The 18,716-nt window shown below is 34.8% G+C and overlaps 1 long non-coding RNA gene across 1 annotated transcript; it reads right to left on the bottom strand.

Annotated features, from left to right (window-relative positions):
* Positions 1 to 4,433: 4,433 nt before the first annotated feature.
* On the bottom strand, positions 4,434 to 5,347 carry LOC117793485. Its single transcript, XR_004618280.1, has 2 exons — positions 5,277 to 5,347; positions 4,434 to 4,492 (listed from the first exon to the last, which is right to left on the bottom strand). It is a non-coding gene; the product is annotated as an uncharacterized LOC117793485 (long non-coding RNA).
* Positions 5,348 to 18,716: the final 13,369 nt, after the last annotated feature.

The following is an 18,716-nucleotide window of genomic DNA, read 5'->3' as shown; positions in this document are numbered from 1 at the left end:
TCGCCTCAGTAAATTCTGCTGCTACATGCTCTAATTGGATGGGGATGCAACAGCTATCGGTTGTGAAGGCGCTGGTCAGAATAGCACTAGCCCGGTATTGCAACATTTTCAGGAGGACCAAGCTTGCAAATGGCAAACGGATACTGATGATCAGTCTGCCGTGCAGCCATGTCTATACAGGAATACAGTGGTGCACACCCAGGAGCATAACCAAAACGAGACTCCCTTATCACTCGATCAACAGGTCAACAGCAATAATAACCTAACGGTCAGTTGCACAACCAACTCTTCTTCTCGTCAATCCTGGACCACACACTCCTTGGGCCATATTCAGTCGCATCGGCTGCCAAGCATTACCGTGAACACTATACAGGCCCTTAGTGACGTTCAGGAAACACCCAATCGGATGAATTTGTGGTGCCGGCAGTGGCATTGCATGCGTTTGAATCAACGTTCCGTGATGTTGATAGTACTGGCACTATTTTTGTCGCTATTTTACTTTATCTACGACAAAGTGGTCCTAGCCATCACCTTGGCTCTATTACTTTTGCTTAGTACATACTACTTTTTCAGCAAATAAATGCTGGAAGAAGGGACAAACAATAATTCGACGACAACAGGCAGCGTTTTTTTCTTTCTTTCATTAAATTTCCACAGTATTATTTAATTTTTATATTCATCATTTCCGTTGTTCATTTGCAGAACTCGCCTCCTAAGCGACGCCTCAGTAACATGTTCAAACGCAAGTAGTCGTACTCATCAGATTAGTTATGTTGTGATGCCCTAATGAAATCACAACGTCTGTGGTAGTAGTCTACCGTAATTTTGTAAATACAGTATCGTCAAAATCTCTGAATATAAGTCTTTAGTGATATAATCAATAATTCCAACAATTCATAATTACGACATGAAGTACACGCATTTGTGTTTAGGATAAACATGAAATAATCTTATTAAAAAAAGTTTTCATTTTGAATCGTCAATCCAAATTTGGTCATGTTTTAGCACGGTACCCAGAAAATGGGTACTAGAGCCTATTTGATTCGTGAAAATTATGGTACACTAATTTGAACACCTTTATCTCCGAAACTATACAAGTTAGGGCGATCAAGCTTGGTGACAATACTCCGAGGATGTTGACCTATATCAAGTTTATTTTTAAATTTGGCCACGCCTACTTCCGCCTATGTAAATGATATAAAATCCAATAACAAGAGCAATTTTAAAGCTACAGCCTTGAGACTTAGCACACAGGATGGGGGGACGAGTCGTAAGGTGTGTTGAACATTTCATCGATATCGGTTCTTAAACAGAGAAGATATTTGAGGAAATATGGTATATGGAGGACATATAATCACCTGGATCTCAGAGACTATAAGAGCTTCAGCTACCGAATTCGGTGGCAATACTGGTATGTTGCGCGCGCAGATCAAGTTTGCTTTTGAATTTTGCCACGCCCCCCAGTTTTCCTCTAATCGACAAAAAACTGAAATATCCAATTACAAGGCCAATTCAAATTCAGCTTACGTATAAACTACCATCTTTTTAATGTATGCTAATAATTCCATTGCGATCGGATTATAAACAACGAGTTTATTAAGCAAATAACTTTCGCTTTGCACGCCATGGTACGCACAGTCTGGAGGGGTGGGGGTAACAGCAGGCACACATGTTATGTTAATGGTATAATAACATAATATAATTTTAGTTATACATATTACATCAATGTTATATTATCATAGTATAATTTATGCTAGACATATATGTTTTGTTAATTAATTTTATGTTAATATTTTCTTCTCTTAATTCAATTGCTCATTAAATTATGTTCATCTAAAAACGTATAAGTTTGAATATATTTATGTATGTTTGATGCTTCTTTAATTTTAATATTTTTAACGTTAAAAGTGTCAATTAAATTAAGCCTCTGTACGAATCGAAGTTTTTTAAGTATTTATTTATTTAGTTAATGGTCATTAAATCTAACTGCAGTGAAGATGTGGGTAGCGAGCATATAACTGTCGAGTGGGCTCGACTGTAGTCCTTTCATACATCACCGCGAGCAGGGGGCGGAGCCCCCTTGTTTTTTTTTATTAATATATCCTTGCGATGAAGAATTAAACAGGGGATTCTAAAATTTTTTCATTTATTGTAATTAATAGTTTGTTTAAAAACATAAGCTGCTTACATAAAATATAATCATTAAATGTAAATGTGTTAAAATAAAATAACACAAGAAAATCGTTTTAATGTCCATCAATTTGGATTTAATAAAATAGTCGGTTATCATGGCTCCATACCGGTTTCCATTAACGGTAACTGACTCTCCAGTATCATTGCGGAAGAAGTATGGCCCAATGACTCCACCAGCCCATAGAGCACACCAAAAAGTCAGCTTTTGTGGATGTAATGGCGTCTCAAGGGTCTCATGTGGATAATCTTCATTCAAAATGCGGCAATTTTGCTTGTTGACGTAGCCATTCAACCAAAAATTAGCCTTATTATATAATTAGCCAAAATTTTGTGATGAAATTCAGCATCGAGATCAATCTCATTTTCGGCCCATACACCAAAATCACGACGCATAGCATGGTCTCGCGGCTTTAATTCTTGAACAAGCTGGATCTTGAAAGGTCGTAAGCCAAGATCTTTGCGCAAAATCTTCCATAAAGTTGATAGACAAAGCTCGAAATACTATGCACGGTGGCGAATCGATTCATTCGGGTCCCTTTCAACAATTTGCTCTACAGCGGCAATTGTTTCTTCGATGCGCACTGTTCGACGTCTCTGCGGATGCGTATTATCACATAAAGTTAACATAGTGCGAAAACGATCCATGGTTAACCGAATAAATTGCTTTGATGGACGTTTATGTCGACCATATAATGGAGGGAGCTTGCGGTTAACTTCACGAACCGAACCATTATTTTCGAAATAAATTTGCACAATTTGCAAGCGTTGTTCTTTTGTCAACCTGTTCATGATAAAATGGCAAACCAAACTGAACATAAATGACATTAGAGTTGCCATATTTAAAAAAAATAATGTCAGCTTTATCTCTACTAGAAAAACCAACCCCTAAAAAAAACACCCTTTATATATGTTAATATACTTAATTATTTGGTATTGACGTATAGTATAAAAAATTATGTAAATGATCGTTGGATTTCAAATTGATTCTTTACTTAACATCCCACCCGGTCTTCGAAGAATTTGAAGTCCACTTACGCCACTATTGAAAGCCATCGCATTCAAAAAATCATAAAAAAAATATAAGCAGAGATTTTGGAAAAATTCGTTTGGCAGTCACTATAAGAATTGTTTGAAGTAACTTTTGCATTAAAACATTTTTTGATTAAGCCCGAGAAAAAAGTTTTAAGATTTGACTCAATTCTACGTCGACATAAATTCAAAACTTCAATGGGTGCTTAATGGGTTAAGGAAAATTTTGTATCATTCAAACAGGATTTATATGACCTTTTCATTAATGTTAAAATCTTCATAAAGTTAGTTCAAATTATGAGTTGATTTAACTTTACATTTTGTCAAAATTATTATGCCCACCACAGTAGTTTAATTTCGGAGCTTTTTCTAGCATATCGAAACTAAAATGTAAGTAGCAAGAGACAAAATTTATAAGTTTTATTGACATATCTTAAAAAAAAATAAATATTTTTTTCGCACTGAAACTTTATATTCGAACGATCATTCTGATATAGTAAACCGATTTGAACCGAATTCGGTCATTACGTATAAGACAAAAAAAAAATTTTAAATCTGCGAGAATTGTAGAAAAATCCTCTATACGAGGTAAAAGCCTAGGGACGAAAGTCTTTCCATGACCAAAAATTTCAGCTATCCCATTTTGTGATAAACAATATTCAATGTATTACATAAATTATTCTTTATAAATAAAAAGGTTTGACATTCGGGCATATGGCGCAAAAATGGTTTTTTGCGAAGGGCCGAAAGCCAAACTTGTTTTTTTGTATGATTGGTTACGATATCTCCGAAAAAAAAAATCATTTTTCAAACAAAGTTCACATGTATTTTTAGTTTACATGTAGTAGAGTGTGGTCAAACGAGGTATTCAGTGGCAAAGTGGTGCAGAGGATGGTGTGTTAGATTTAGAAGCAGAAGGTCCGGGCTCGAATCTCGCTTGATCACGGTTTTTTTAAAAAATCAAAATCGGGTTACTATATCATATAGGTGCAATAGGAACAATCGGGTTCAGATTCTACTTTTTAGTATGGAGAACTTTTTTGTTTTTCAAGTTATCTCAACCAAACTCACAGATTGTGTTTATTTTTTTTTACCATATTTTACACCCTGACCAACTTTTGTCAAAATCGGATGACTACGAGGGTGGGCTGACAAATAGTCGGCCTACCAAAGAAAACACGTTTTTTTTTTATTTTTCTTTTTTATTTTTCAACATAATCTCCTTTTAGACGTATGCACTTAGTCCAACGGTCCTCCAATTTTTTTATACCTTCCATAAAATATGACTGGTCCAGGTCCTCAAAATAGGCGTTTGTTTCACAGATCACCTGTTCATTCGACTGAAATTTCTTTCCACCAAGCCATTTCTTTAAGTTTGGAAATAGATAATAGTCACATGGTGCTAAATCTGGAGAATAGGGGGGATGTGGAAGAATTTCATAGTGTAGTTCACACAATTTCATCATGGCAACAACGCTCTTGTGAGTCGGAGCGTTGTCCTGGTGAAACAGAACTTTTTTCTTCGGCATGTGCGGCCTTTTTTTCTTTAGTTCTGAATCGAACTGTCCCAAAAGGTTAGAATAGTATTCTCCATTAATTGTTCTGCCTTTTTCTAGATAATCCACATGAATTACGCCTCGGGCATCCCAGAAAACCGTTGCCATTACCTTGTTGGCCGACAAACCAATCTTTGCCTTTTTCGGCGCCGTTTCTCCGGTTGAAATCCACTGCTTTGACTGTTCCTTGCTTTATGGTGTATGGTGATGTATCCAAGTTTCGTCGACAGTTACAAAACGACGCAAAAATTCATTCTTATTTGCGTTTAACAATGCCAAACTCTCCTTCGCAATGACCAAGCGGTTGCGTTTGTGTTCCGCTAAGAGCAATCGCGGCACTCACCTTGACGAAAGCTTACTCATATTTAAATATTCGTGTAAGACGTTTCCAACACGTTCACGAGAAATGTTTAGGGCCTTAGCAATCTCTCTCAGCTTTATTCGGCGATCATCCAATATCATTCCGTGGACTTTATCTACCATTTCTGGGGTTGTCACCTCTCTGGGACGTCCCGGACGGTCCTCGTCAAAAATGCTTGTCCGCCCGCGCCTATACTCAGCAGTCCAATATTTAATGGTCGAAATCGATGGAGCTGATTCCCCATAAACTTCGATTAACTCATTTTTTATTTCATCGTTGGATTTCTTTTTTAAAACCAGAAATCTAATGACAGCTCGATATTCTATTTTACTCATTTTGGGGACAATGCAAAAGTGACCATGCTAAAACTCCCGCCAAAATTACCAGTGTTGAGAAAAACGCCTAAAATAAAATATTTATGGGTTGTTTAAGATGTTTTTTTTTTGGTAAGGCCGATTACTTATCAGCCCGCCCTCGTATATCATATAGATCTCATAGGTACAATCAAGCTCAAATTAACCTTTAGTATGAAAATTTTTTTTGTATTTTAAGACATGTCAAACAAACTCACAGATTGTGTATTTGAGACTGCCTGTTACATCCTGACCAAATTTGGGGCAAATCGGGTAACTATATTATATAGCTGTCATTGGAACAATTGGATAGAAATTAACTCTTTGTACAAAAATTATTTTTGTTTTTGAGCTATCTCAACCAAACTCACAGAATATGTCTTTTTTACTAAATGTTACACCCTGTTTAAATTTGGTCTAAATCGGATGACTATATAATATAGCTGCCATTTGAACGTCGGTTTCAAATTAACCGTTAATATGAAAAACTTTTTTAATTTTTGCAATTTCTTAACCAAACTCACAGATTCGCTTTTACACGCCAAATATCGAAGTTTTCTTAATCAAAAAATGTTATCTATATATAAATCTCTTTGTCCAACTGACTCACTGACTGACTTAGCATTGTACAGCCCAGATGGTTTGACGTACGACCTTGAAACTTGGCCACAATATTCTTAAGATAATTTCATCGGGAGATAAGGCTGCGTTTGGCCAATTTTATTTTTTTTTTTAATTTTAATTTTTAATTTAATTTTATTAACATATTTTTAAATTTTAGGATATTTTACACTTTGGTCAAAATCGGGTAACTATATCATATAGATGTTATAGGAACAATCGGGTTCAGATTCTACTTTAGTATGGAGAACTTTTTTGTTTTTCAAGTTATCTCAACCAAGCTCACAAATTATGTTTTTTTTTACAATAATTTACACCCTGACCAACTTTTGTCAAAATCGGATGACTATATCATATAACCTTTAGTATGAAAACCTTTTTTGTATCTTAAGGCATGTCAACCATACTCACAGATTTTGTATTTGAGACTGCCTGTTACACCCTGACCAAATTTGGTGAACATCGGGTAACTATATTATATAGCTGCAATTGGAACAATTGGTTAGAAATTAACTCTTAGTACGAAAATTATTTTTATTTTTTGAGCAATCTCTACACCACGCCAAAGATCGAAGTTTTCTACCAAATCTAGCCGCGTGCATTCGTTTCTTTTACAAAAAATGTTATATTTTATAATTTTGTTGCTACTTATTGCATTCAGCATAACATTTCCAACAACAAAAATTGTCTAATTTTTTTCAAATAACTGATAACTGATAATAATTGCATCGTACGAAAGGTGAAAAACGTAGTAGTCTGATTTGTATAAGAAGGTATCATGTCATTTAGCAGGTACTAATTACTGATCTATCAGAAGTAAAAGATAATAATAAACTGATAAAAAACGTGCCGAATAATCCCAATGTTAGAAATAACGACCCTTGGCTCTTAAATGGCAGAAACTGCAGTTTAAATGCCTTTACTTGCACATGTTTTTGTTACTTATATTATTTTCTTACCTACAAACGAGTTTATGTAATTGGATTTCAAAATAAATAAATTTGTGTGTTGCCGGGTTACAGAATATTTTATAAATAAAAATTGAGTGTCCGAATTATAACGTTGTCTGAAATATTGAAATAGTACAGTTATTTAGTTTTGTGTTAATGAAGTTTATTCAAGAAAAATATAAGAAGTGCTCCTCTTTTCAACACATCAATTCCGCGAGCGAAGTGATCCAGGGGTTGGCAAGCTCAGCGAGCAGGGGGGCGGACTGATTCACTGACTGACTTAGAATTGTACAGCCCAGACGGTTTGACGTACGACCTTGAAACTTGGCCACAATATTCTTAAGATAATTTCATCAGGAGATAAGGCTGCGTTTGGCCAAAATCGACCTGTAAGTGCGTCAAAATGGAGTTCGAAGTTAACATGTATTTTCAGTTTACATGTAGTAGAGTTTGGTCAAACGAGGTACTCAGTGGCAAAGTGATGCAGAGGATGGCGTGTTCAGAAGCAGGAGGTCCGGGTTCGAATCTTGCTTGATCATGGCTTTTTTAGACCCCGTACTTAAAAAAAATACAGGGGTCTATTAAGTTTGTTTTAGGGAATATATGCGTAACAGGCAGAATGAGGCGTGGCAGACCCTATAAAGTATATATATTCTTGATCAGCATCAATAACCGAGTCGATATGACAATGTCCGTCTGTCCTGACGACCCGCCATCCTGACGTCCTGCCGTCCTGACATCTGTATGAACACCTAGATCTCAGAGACTTTAAGAGCTAGAGACACCAAACTTGGTTTGTAGGTTCCTCTGTATTGCAAGCAGATCAAGTTTGTTTCAAAATTTGGACACGCCCCCTTTTTCGCCTAAAAATCGACTTAGAAATTTTGATTTCCATATTATAAGAACAATCTAATAGCTGGAGATTCCAGATTTTGGTTAGAAGAAGCGGGAAGTGTTCTAGATGTTTGCTGAAAATTTCATTCCGATCGGACAGTAAATAGGGAAGATATTTAAACAATAAATTTTACTGTTTGATTTGATAAGGGAGTAATAACTTGAACAACTTGAGAAGATAAAAATTGAGTTAGCATATTACATAACAAATTGGCGTCCGATCAGTCATGGGCTTTTGTGGCGTAGTGTGCTAAGTGGCGGGAAGTCAAACAATGTTCGTGGGTTAGAGTCAATTTTTATTCTTTTTCATTTAAAATTCAGTGTTTATTTATAAATGTATTATTAAGATGATTAAAGGCTAAAATACAATTCTTTAATTTTTTAATTGAATAATAAAAGATGTAATATGGCAATTAGGGAGGCTAAACGCATATGTGCAAGTGTGGCTCAATATGTTAAGCCACTGTCATTTAAAATTTTTTTGGAGTTTTGTTGCTGGTTCGATTCCCGCCGGGAACAACTTTTTTTTCAGCTGATTTTTTAGCTATTTTAAAATTTTTTTAAAATTATTATTTAATCTCAAAATGTTTTTAAATTTATTATTTATCAATGTTATATTGACATATTATATTAAAAAAATGTTCAATCATTTTATATAAATTATTTAATATTGACATTTATTTAAATGTTATGTTAAAGTTCTATGTAAATTTAATGTTTTATAAATTCACTATGTACATTTATTTTTTTAAGAAATTTATCTGTTAATTTTTTTTGATTCAAATATATATTTAATTAAATAATAAGCTTCAATTATGTTACCATATGAATTAGGTGTTGGTTAGTTTATTTATTACAACATTTTGCATGTTGAACTTGTATTTTTAATTTAATCACTGTTAAGGATTTACATTTATGCAGGCTTATATATAAGAATTTAAGTTTATCTTAAATATTATTTAATTTTTAGAAGTGGATGCTTCTGGATAGAAAGTACGGTGTCTCCGACAGTCGAGTATGCTCGACTGTAGCACCGGCCAACTTGTTTAAAATTAATTTGACAAAACAATGACATACATTTACTTAATTAACATATAGCAGTGTTTGGACAGCTGTCGAGTTCAGTACCTAAGTAGTGAAGAGGATGGTGGGTTAGACCAAGGTGCAGGGAGGCGCGGTTTCATTTCCCACACCAGGCAGGATTTTTATTTCATTTTATTTTTTAATTTAATTTTATTAACATATTTTTAAATTAAAGGATATTTTACAATTTGGTCAAAATCGGGTTACTATATCATATAGGTGCAATTGGAACAATCGGGTTCAGATTCTACTTAAGTATGGAGAACTTTTTTGTTTTTCAAGTCATCTCAACCAAACTCACAAATTGTGTTTATTTTTTTACCATATTTTACACCCCGACCAACTTTTGTCAAGATCGGATGACTATATCGTATAACCTTTAGTATGAAACACTTTTTTGTATCTTAAGACATGTCAACCAAACTCACAGATTGTGTATTTGAGACTGCCTGTTACACCCTTACCAAATTTGGTAAACATAGAGTAACTATATTATATAGCTGCCAATGGAACAATTGGATAGAAATTAACTCTTAGTACGAAAATTATTTTTGTTTTTTGAGCTATCTTAACCAAACTCATAGAAAATGTTTTTTTTTACTGAATTTTACACCCTGTTCAAATTTGGTCTAAATCGGATGACTATATAATATAGCTGCCATATAAACGTCGGTTTCAAATTAACCTTTAATATGAAAAACTTTTTTAATTTTTGCAATTTCTTAACCAAACTAACAGATCCGCTTTTTCACGCCAAATATCGAAGTCTTCTTTTACAAAAAGTTTTATCTATATATATAAATCTCTTTGTCCAACTGACTCACTGACTGACTAAGCATTGTACAGCCCAGATGGTTTGACGTACGACCTTGAAACTTGGCCACAATATTCTTAAGATAATTTCATCGGGAGATAAGGCTGAGTTTGGCCAAAATCGACCTGTTAGTGCGTCAAAATGGAGTTCAAAGTTCACTTGTATTTTCAGTTTACATGTAGTAGAGTTTGGTCAAACGGGGTATTCAGTGGCAAAGTGGTGCAGAGGATGGTGTGTTAGATTCAAAAGCAGAAGGTCCGGGCTCGAATCTCGCTTGATCATGGCTTTTTATACCCTGAGCCCATTGAAAATGGGCAAAAAAGGGTATAATGTGTTTGGCAGAATGTATGTAACAGGCAGAAGGGAGGGGTGGCAGACCCCATAAAGTATATATATTCTTGATCAGGATCAACAGCCGAGTCGATCTAGCCCTGTCCGTCTGTCTGTTCGTCTGTTTGAACGCGTCGATCTCAGATACTATAAGTGCTAGAGACTTTAAATTTGGAATGCAGGTTTGTGAATACCATACGCAGGTCAAGTTTGTTTCCAATTTTTGATGCCAAGCCCCCTTCGCCCACAAATTGCACAAATTGATTTACAGGGGCAATTTTTGATTAACACTCCCTAACTGAACAACCAGTTGAGAAGTATGCGTATTAAACGACCCTGAAAATTTCAAAGCGATTGACCCATAAATACAGAAGTTATTTCGGAATTTACATTTATTTCAATAATTACATTTGCTTGGCAAATCAAACGTGCGAGCGAGAGAGCATGCATACGTTTGTATGCAAGGCGCGCACAAAGACAGTACGAAATAGTACCCATTTTTTTTTGGGTACCAAATAAGAATCAAGCGATAAGCAAAAATATTATCGATATCATGTAATGAAAATGTTAATGTATAATTTATGTACATACAAATATACAATTAAAAAATTAAAATATAATTGTGTTAATATATAAATATGTATTTTTGCATTGCAAAAATCAGCAGAAGCTGATAGCTATGCATGAAATTGCATGAGAGAAAAAGCGATCATTTTGCAGCACTACTTTTGCATCTTTGCGGAGCACTGAAAGCTGCAAAATAATAATTTTAATTATTAACATTTCCGATTCCTTACACATATATATAAGTATCTGCTTATTATCGTTGTAAAAAAAAACCTAGCATTTTCCGCTTTAAGAATCTCATAAAATTAGACATTGTCTTTTATTTCAAACTTCGTGCGCACTGCAGAAGCCTTTGGCAGGCTCGAATTTGTTGCGTGAGAGTGAGAGAGGAAAATGGGTGCTGCCAGATTGCAGGCTGAGCGAAGTTGAAGTTTGTGGCTACTCTTGACACACTCTACATCGATTGCAAGCGATTTATCAATTTCTAATTAATTTTAAATAAGTTTAATATAATACCGAGTGATGTATTAGTTCAGTGAGGCGTTAATAACGTAGTCTGCATACATAAGCACAGTGATTTAAGAAAACCGAAAGTTGTTTTTAAATCAATTTGACAAAACAAAAACATACATTTACCTAACTAACATATAGCAGTGTTTGTTCAGCTGTCGAGATCAGTACCTAAGTAGTGCAGAGGATGGTGTGTTAGACCCAGGTGCAGGGAGGCGCGGTTTCATTTCCCACTTTGCATGCAAATCTGTACTTGAACTTTGTCGCGATGTTAGTCTCAACGTCAAAACTAGTATGTAAGCAGCACGCTTGCCAATCTTTAAGTAAAAACACTCACGCGTTTGTTTAAGAACTGTCTCGTTTATTGGGTTTGTATAAGGTTTTATAGAATATCTTATGTACTAATTAAACAGAACTCAACATATTGTTGACAATATTCTTGGCTTACTTCTACTCATCAAATCTATGTGATCTTATGTATTATTAGGATTTAGTTGACATGATGTTAGAGTATGTTTGACTCTTTTCTACTTATTGTTCTATGCTATCTAATCTATTATTTAGAGTGAGCTAACCATAGGGTTAACGTGTACTTGGCTCCCTTTTACTTGTTGTATAGATTAGCGTTGTAATATATTTGACTCCTTTCTTTGCATTCTTGTATTAAATGATCTTACGTACTAGCGTGTATTTCTTATCTATTTTGAGAATACTCATATTTTTGAGCGCCAGGATTGCGACCCATGTGGTAATTTTACACTGTAGTGACCCTTTCAAGTGGTTTGTGTCCCAAATCTGTCACGCATCCCGAGGGCTGCTCAAACCGTTTGTTCAATTATGAACATTTTGCGGGGGGTCTTTATTAGTAGGTGTTGTTAGAAACCCGAAATCTATATTAATTGTTTGCTTATCTGTTTTACATTTTCTTATTACATATATTATACCTATAAATATAATTCCAATTATTATCAGTGTTAAAGATGTGTGTTCAGATACATTGTAAAATTCTATGTTTCTTAGCTTAAATTTATCGTGTTTTTGTTCTTCTATTAATATCTTAATTATATCAATTTCTTCTGTGTTGTTTATCAACTTATTTGCTGGTGGTCTTATTTGAGTTAGTGGGATGTTATTTGTTAATTTAATTAAAGGTGCTGCCAGATATTCTACGTCCTCCTCTGTTGTAATTTCTTGAGATGCGGTGTGTTTCACTTTGTTGTGCTGAGTTCCACAGGTCCATTCCAGAACTGGTTCAGTGAAAATTTTAAATAGCCATGTGTTTCGGGGTTGTCGTTGTGTCCACATATCTTCCGTTGTAATTTGTTGGAATTCACAATCTGGGTCCAGACTTTGCTTTAACGTTGATACTTCGCATGAGTTATCGGTTGCAGGTTACATGACGCTAACTGGGTTTCTGATATCAGCGTGTAGATATCCTGGTTGAAGTTATAAACTAGATATTCAGCCTTTATTTGAACTCTGACTGTCCTTTTGTGTTTGACGATTGGAATCGGGAGAAGTCGGTAGACAGTTGCAGATTCCTGGTTGAATATCGAAATCTCCGCATTTATTACTAGTCGATTATCCATTATCATGGCTTGAGCTTCCATTAAGTTATATATTTCGTTCAGCTCTGTACCTGTCGATGCTCCTGGAAGTCTTTGTTTGACTGGTAGCCTTTCTTTGATGACATTGATTTCCTTTTTTCAGCTGGGACGGTATAAGTAGTTGCGGATTGATTCTCCCATGATTAAGGTCGATAAATAAGTTTGTGATTGCTGATTGTATATTTTCGCAGTTTTCTATTAGTTGAATTATTTGTGACAACATGATTTGGTATGATAATGCCATTTGGCTTATATATATTTTTTCGGCTATATCGTTGCGAAGTCTTTAAATCTCCTTATCCATTGCAGTGAACTGCTTATTGACGTCGTCCGTAGTTTTCTTTAATATATTGATTGTCGAGTCAATTATCGACGTTTGTTTTTGTGCATTTTATGAAGATCTTGTTGGTTGTCAAACGCATTTTGAATGTTGGCTTTCAGTATCGTTCGGTCGTCGGCATCCATTGCTTCAAATACGATATGATGTATTGATCCAACAAATTCAAAGGGTGCCCGTCTCTTTCTTTTTATTTTATTTTAACTCGATATTGTTTCTCAGTTGCGTATACCTTAAGGACATGGATTGAGTCATCATGCGGCATGCTCTTTCGAATTGAACCAATTATCTACAGTTTATTGCTACTTCCTCGATGTAGCCATTTATTTTGTTCAGTTCTAAAATGTATGGTTCCAGGTTGTAATGAATAATTAGGTTCCATTTTGATGCAATTGTGTCAAGTTTTCCTTGGACGTCTAGATATATCATTGCATTCTTGTCGAAGGGCGTTACTTGCACTTGATCCAGTTTTGTTGTATTTAGGGTGACGACGTTGTTCATCAATGTAAGGATAAGCAAGCAGCTTAATATGGTGACTGATGTACTTGTTTGGGTCCTGTGGATTACTTTATTTTCTTCATTGTTGGTTATAAATGGGCCAATCTTGTGGATTGGTCTTTTTATCACTCCATTTTGAGTGTTAATTGAGACTTCTCTGACTTTCCCATCTATTCCAGGGTGGGTTTCTTCGATTCGTCCAAGTGGCCATTTTGTAGGACTTGTATTTTCACTTTTTACTAACACAATTTCCCCAATTTCCAGGTTTGATGAGTATATCCTTTTGCCATTTTAATCGTTTTTGAAGGGTTACAAAGTATTCGTTCTTCCATTTTTGCCAAAAATGTGCTTTTATTTTTTAAATTAGTTTCCAACGATTTGTTAATGACACCTTCGGATCTATCTCACTTTCCGTTACCTCTAACATTGGTCTCCCGATGAGAAAGTGTCCAGGAGTCAGGATGTCATCGAACTCATTGCTGGAGTCTATCGGATATAATGCTCATTTCCCCGTATGTTAAAGTGTTGTCTTCAATTATTCTTTTTAAGTGATATTTCACCGATTTTACTCCAGCTTCCCAAATTCCTCCAAAGTGAGGACTTGTCGGCGGAATAAAATGCTATTCTATCCTTTCCTTTTCCAATATTGGAGCTATGCTGTTCTGTTCAATAGCTTGAATAAATTCGGAGTTCAACTTTCTTTCTGCTCCTACGAAGTTCGTCCCATTGTCTAAATACTGGTGTTGACATTTTCCTTTCCTTAATGTAAATCTTTTAAGTGCTGCTATAATGCCTCTGTCGTTAGGTCACTCACAGCTTCTAGATGGACGGCCTTTGTGCATACAAAAAGCGCTATGATTCCATTGTATGACTTTTATCGCCTTGCTTTAGAGACTCTCAAATTAATTGGTCCTGCATAGTAGATTCCTGTGTGACTGAATGGTTGTGATATGGTGACTCTATGCTCTGGAATCTGACCCATTAATTGTTCCGTGCTTGATTGACGACACCTTTTTTAATCCGTTGATCCAAAATTGCCGCTTTTTTTGTGCTTCGGTTATTCTATTCCCTCCGTGAAGAGTTTCTAGCTGTGCCTTTTCAATTATAAGGTCTGCCAGATGTGATTTATTCATTATTAGTGGATGCTTTGGATTGTATTGTAGCTCTGCGAATTGTAATCTGCCGCCTACTCTCAAAACTCCATTATCGTCGAGAAATGGCGCAATTTTACTTTTTGTGTCTATTTGTAATTTATCTTTGAGTTTCGTTACTTCGGTTGTGTATTCTCTATATTGGTTATGTATTGCTATCACTTGTTTGGCTTCTCTTAGCTCGTTTGCTGATAGTCTTCCTTGATTGCCCTTTTTCTTGCAAAAGCTCAAAAATCGTACGCAATGACTTTAATCACTTTTTTAAAACTACTGAATTTGGTTTCTAACAAGTTTAGAAAGTTTTTCCTGTCTTGCGTTTGAAGTTTAATTTTTACAATGTTTTTTTTTCTGTTGGCCACTCATTTGGATCCTTTGTCAACCAGTCTGCGCCATTCCACCATATCTTAGACATTGTTAATTTGTGTGGTGTAATTTCCCTTGTTCCTAAGTCCGCTGGATTTTCTTTGGTTCCAACGTGTCTCCATGTTGCTGTTGGCGCCAATTCTTTGATTTGCTCTACTTTCATTCGCACGAATTTGCCCTTATTTCTGTTGTTCCTGATCCATCCTAAAGTAATTGTAGAGTCGCTCCAAGCGTGTATCTCTGCATTTACTTGTATTGTCGCTGTTACGACACTTAGTAATTTCGCTAACAGATGTGCTGCACACAATTCCAGTTTTGGCAATGTCTTTCGATTTTTGATTGGGTTCACCTTCGTTTAACTGGTAATTATAGCTATACCCGTAGGTGTCTTTCTATAAATAACTGCAGCATAAGCCATTGCAGAGGCATCTGCTAATCCATGAATTTCTTGTGGTGTACCGTAGCATGCTCCTGTCCATCTTGGAATCTTTAGGCTTTCAATGGACTTTAGTTTCTTGTAAAACTCTACCCATTCTTCGGAAAGCGTCGTACTCAGTGTCTCATCCCAACTAATTTCTGACATCCAAAGTTTTTGAATGAACAATTTGGCTACAAATGTAATTGGTGATAATTTTTCGGTGACTTGCCCAGATAACGTTGTCGTAACTGATTTGTCATTCGATGTCCATTTCCGCAGGTGAAATCCATAATTTTCTAGCTCCTTTGATATGTTTTTATAAATGTCGACACATTCTTCTTTACTTTCAACTCCTGTCATAAGGTCATTTATGTAGAAATCGTTTTTTATGATTTCCTTTATGATTGGTGTTGTACATCTGTCTGATATTTCTAGCAAGCATTTTGTTGCTAAGAACGGCGCCGATGTTGTCCCATATGTTACTGTTGTTAACTTGAATTTCTTAACTGGTTCTTAAGGGTCGTTTCTTAATAGGATTTTCAGATACTCTTGATCTTCTTCTAATACTTTTATTTGCCTGTACAAATTTTTTCCACGTCAGCGGTCATTATATATTTCCAGTTTCTCCATTTTAGAATTATTTCAAAAATGGTTTTTTGAAAATGGGGTCCAGTGAGTTGAACGTCATTTAAACTTTTCCCATTTGTTGTTTTCGATGAAGCATCGAACATCCACCCAAAGTTTTGTTGTCAAGCTTTCTCCTCTAATCACTGGTTGATGTGGTATATAATAATTTCCGTCTCCAATTCTTCCAATCCAATCCTTCGTTTCTCTCATGTGATTGTTTTCCTGATAGTCTTTCATAGTCTTTTTTTCATGGGTGTACTGTATCCTTAGATTACTGTCTTTCAGTAATCTTTTCTCCAAATTTATGAAACGTGCAATTGCTCGATTCTGGATTCCCCTAATTCTTTGTCTTCAATAAATGGCATTTTTACCAAGAATCTGCCATCTTTATCAATCTGTGTTGATTCTTTAAAAAGTTCCATGCACTTTTCTTCTTCATTAGATGTTTTTGATTGTTGAACTTCTTCAATTTCCCAAAACTTTTCTAAATTAACTGCCGTTTGAATTCGAGTTTGGTGCATTGTCCTATTACCGTGTCATCTTGTTTCAGTCCTTTTGTTAAAATTGCTGCTAGCAACTCGCCTAAAATCAGAATATTAATCCGACTTCTCTTATTAAATGTGGGATCTGCCAACACTTTATTCTTATAAATATTTTTATTATACTCGAATACTCGACTATCAACTTTTGTCAGGACTACTGCGTCGGCTTCGAGCTTGTCGTCGCTTGAGAATCTTGGTCTCCAACTCAGGGACCGTAATGATTATAAGTTATATTATAAAAATAACTTGGTTTAAACTTTTATATTTAAATTTTTTATGTTTTTCATTAAGAATAATCATAAGTTTTGAGTAATTTCATACAACTTACACCATAATCATTATTTATGAATAAAAAAAAATAAAAATCAAAAAGAATAAAAATCAAAAATATTCATTATTATTGATCAAAAAAAAAAAAAAACAAAAGTCAAAAATGATTTTTACTTATTTCGCTCAAAATAAAACTCAAATATAGTACTGGGGGTTAGCTTTATGATTCCTTTAAAGGGATATGCAATTATATTGGTGAAAAGTCGAACACAGAATGCGTAAATTACTGTTGAGTTTTTTTTATTTTTTTTTTATCAATAATAATGATCATTTTTGATTTTTATGTTATTTGATCAATAATAAATATTAATTATTTTTTTTAACAAAAATAATGATTGTATTTTTTTATCAAAAATAATGATTATAGTGTAAGTTTTACCACAAAAAAAACATCTACAAGAGGTAAAAACAATATTCAGTTTAATCTAAAAATATTAAATAAAAATATAAATTAATAAAAAAAAGCGAAAATTAGCATTGTGCACTGTGCGCAAAAAGGGTGAGCTTCTTTGTACATAAAAATTACTTTTTTATTTTAGCTTTTATTTCACCTAACTTTATTTCACCTGTAAAATGTTAACTGAGTACTTTAGAAAAAAATTTAAAACAAGGGGGCTCCGCCCCCTGCTCGCTTCGCTCGCCTACCCCCGGCTCGCTTCGCTCGCGGTGAGGTGCAGCTACAGTCGAGCACGCTCGACAGTAGGATACCCTGAGCCCATGTACTCTTTTATAAAAGTTGATTGTTGCCCATTTTCAATGGGCTCAGGGTATAAAAATTACACACGCGAAACTATGAACAACTTTCGGTTTTCTTAAATCACTGTGCTTATCACTGCAGACTACGTTATTAATGCCTCACTGAACTAATACATCACTCGATTACGATTACGACTTGTGATTTACCAATTTATCAATTTCTAATTAATTTTAAATAAGTTTAATATAATAAACTTTAATATAATAAACTTATTTAAAATTAATTAGAAATTGATAAATGGTAAATCTGAAGTCGTTATCGTAATCGCTTACAATCGATGTAGCGTGTGTCAGAGTAGCCACAAACTACAACTTTGCTCAGCCTGCAATCTGGCAGCACCCATTTTCCTCTCTCACTCTCTCCCTCTTACGCAACAGATTCAGGCCTGCCAAAGGCTGCTGCATTGCGCGAAATTTGAAATAAAGGCAATGTCTAATTTTATGAGATTCTTAAAGCGGAAAATGCTAAGTTTTTTTTTACAACGATAATAAGCAGATACTTATTATATATATGTGTAAGGAATCGAAAATATTAATAATTAAAATTATTATTTTGCAGCTTTCAGTGCTCGGCAAAGATGCAAAAGTAGTGCTGCAAAATGATCGCTTCTTCTCTCATGCAATTTAATGCATAGCTATCAGCTTCTGCTGATTTTTGCCATGCAAAAATACATATTTACATATTAACACAATTATATTTTTATCAAATAGTATATTTGTATATACATAAAATATACATTAACATTTTCATTACATGATATCGATAATATTTTTGCTTATCGCTTGATTCTTATTTGGTACCAAAAAAAAAAATGGGTACTAATTC

This window comes from Drosophila innubila, chromosome X (genome assembly GCF_004354385.1).
Source record: "Drosophila innubila isolate TH190305 chromosome X, UK_Dinn_1.0, whole genome shotgun sequence".
Taxonomy (NCBI): Eukaryota; Metazoa; Arthropoda; class Insecta; order Diptera; family Drosophilidae; genus Drosophila; species Drosophila innubila.
The sequence above is the reverse complement of the archived record's forward strand: the minus strand, read 5'-3'. Positions and strand labels throughout refer to the sequence as shown.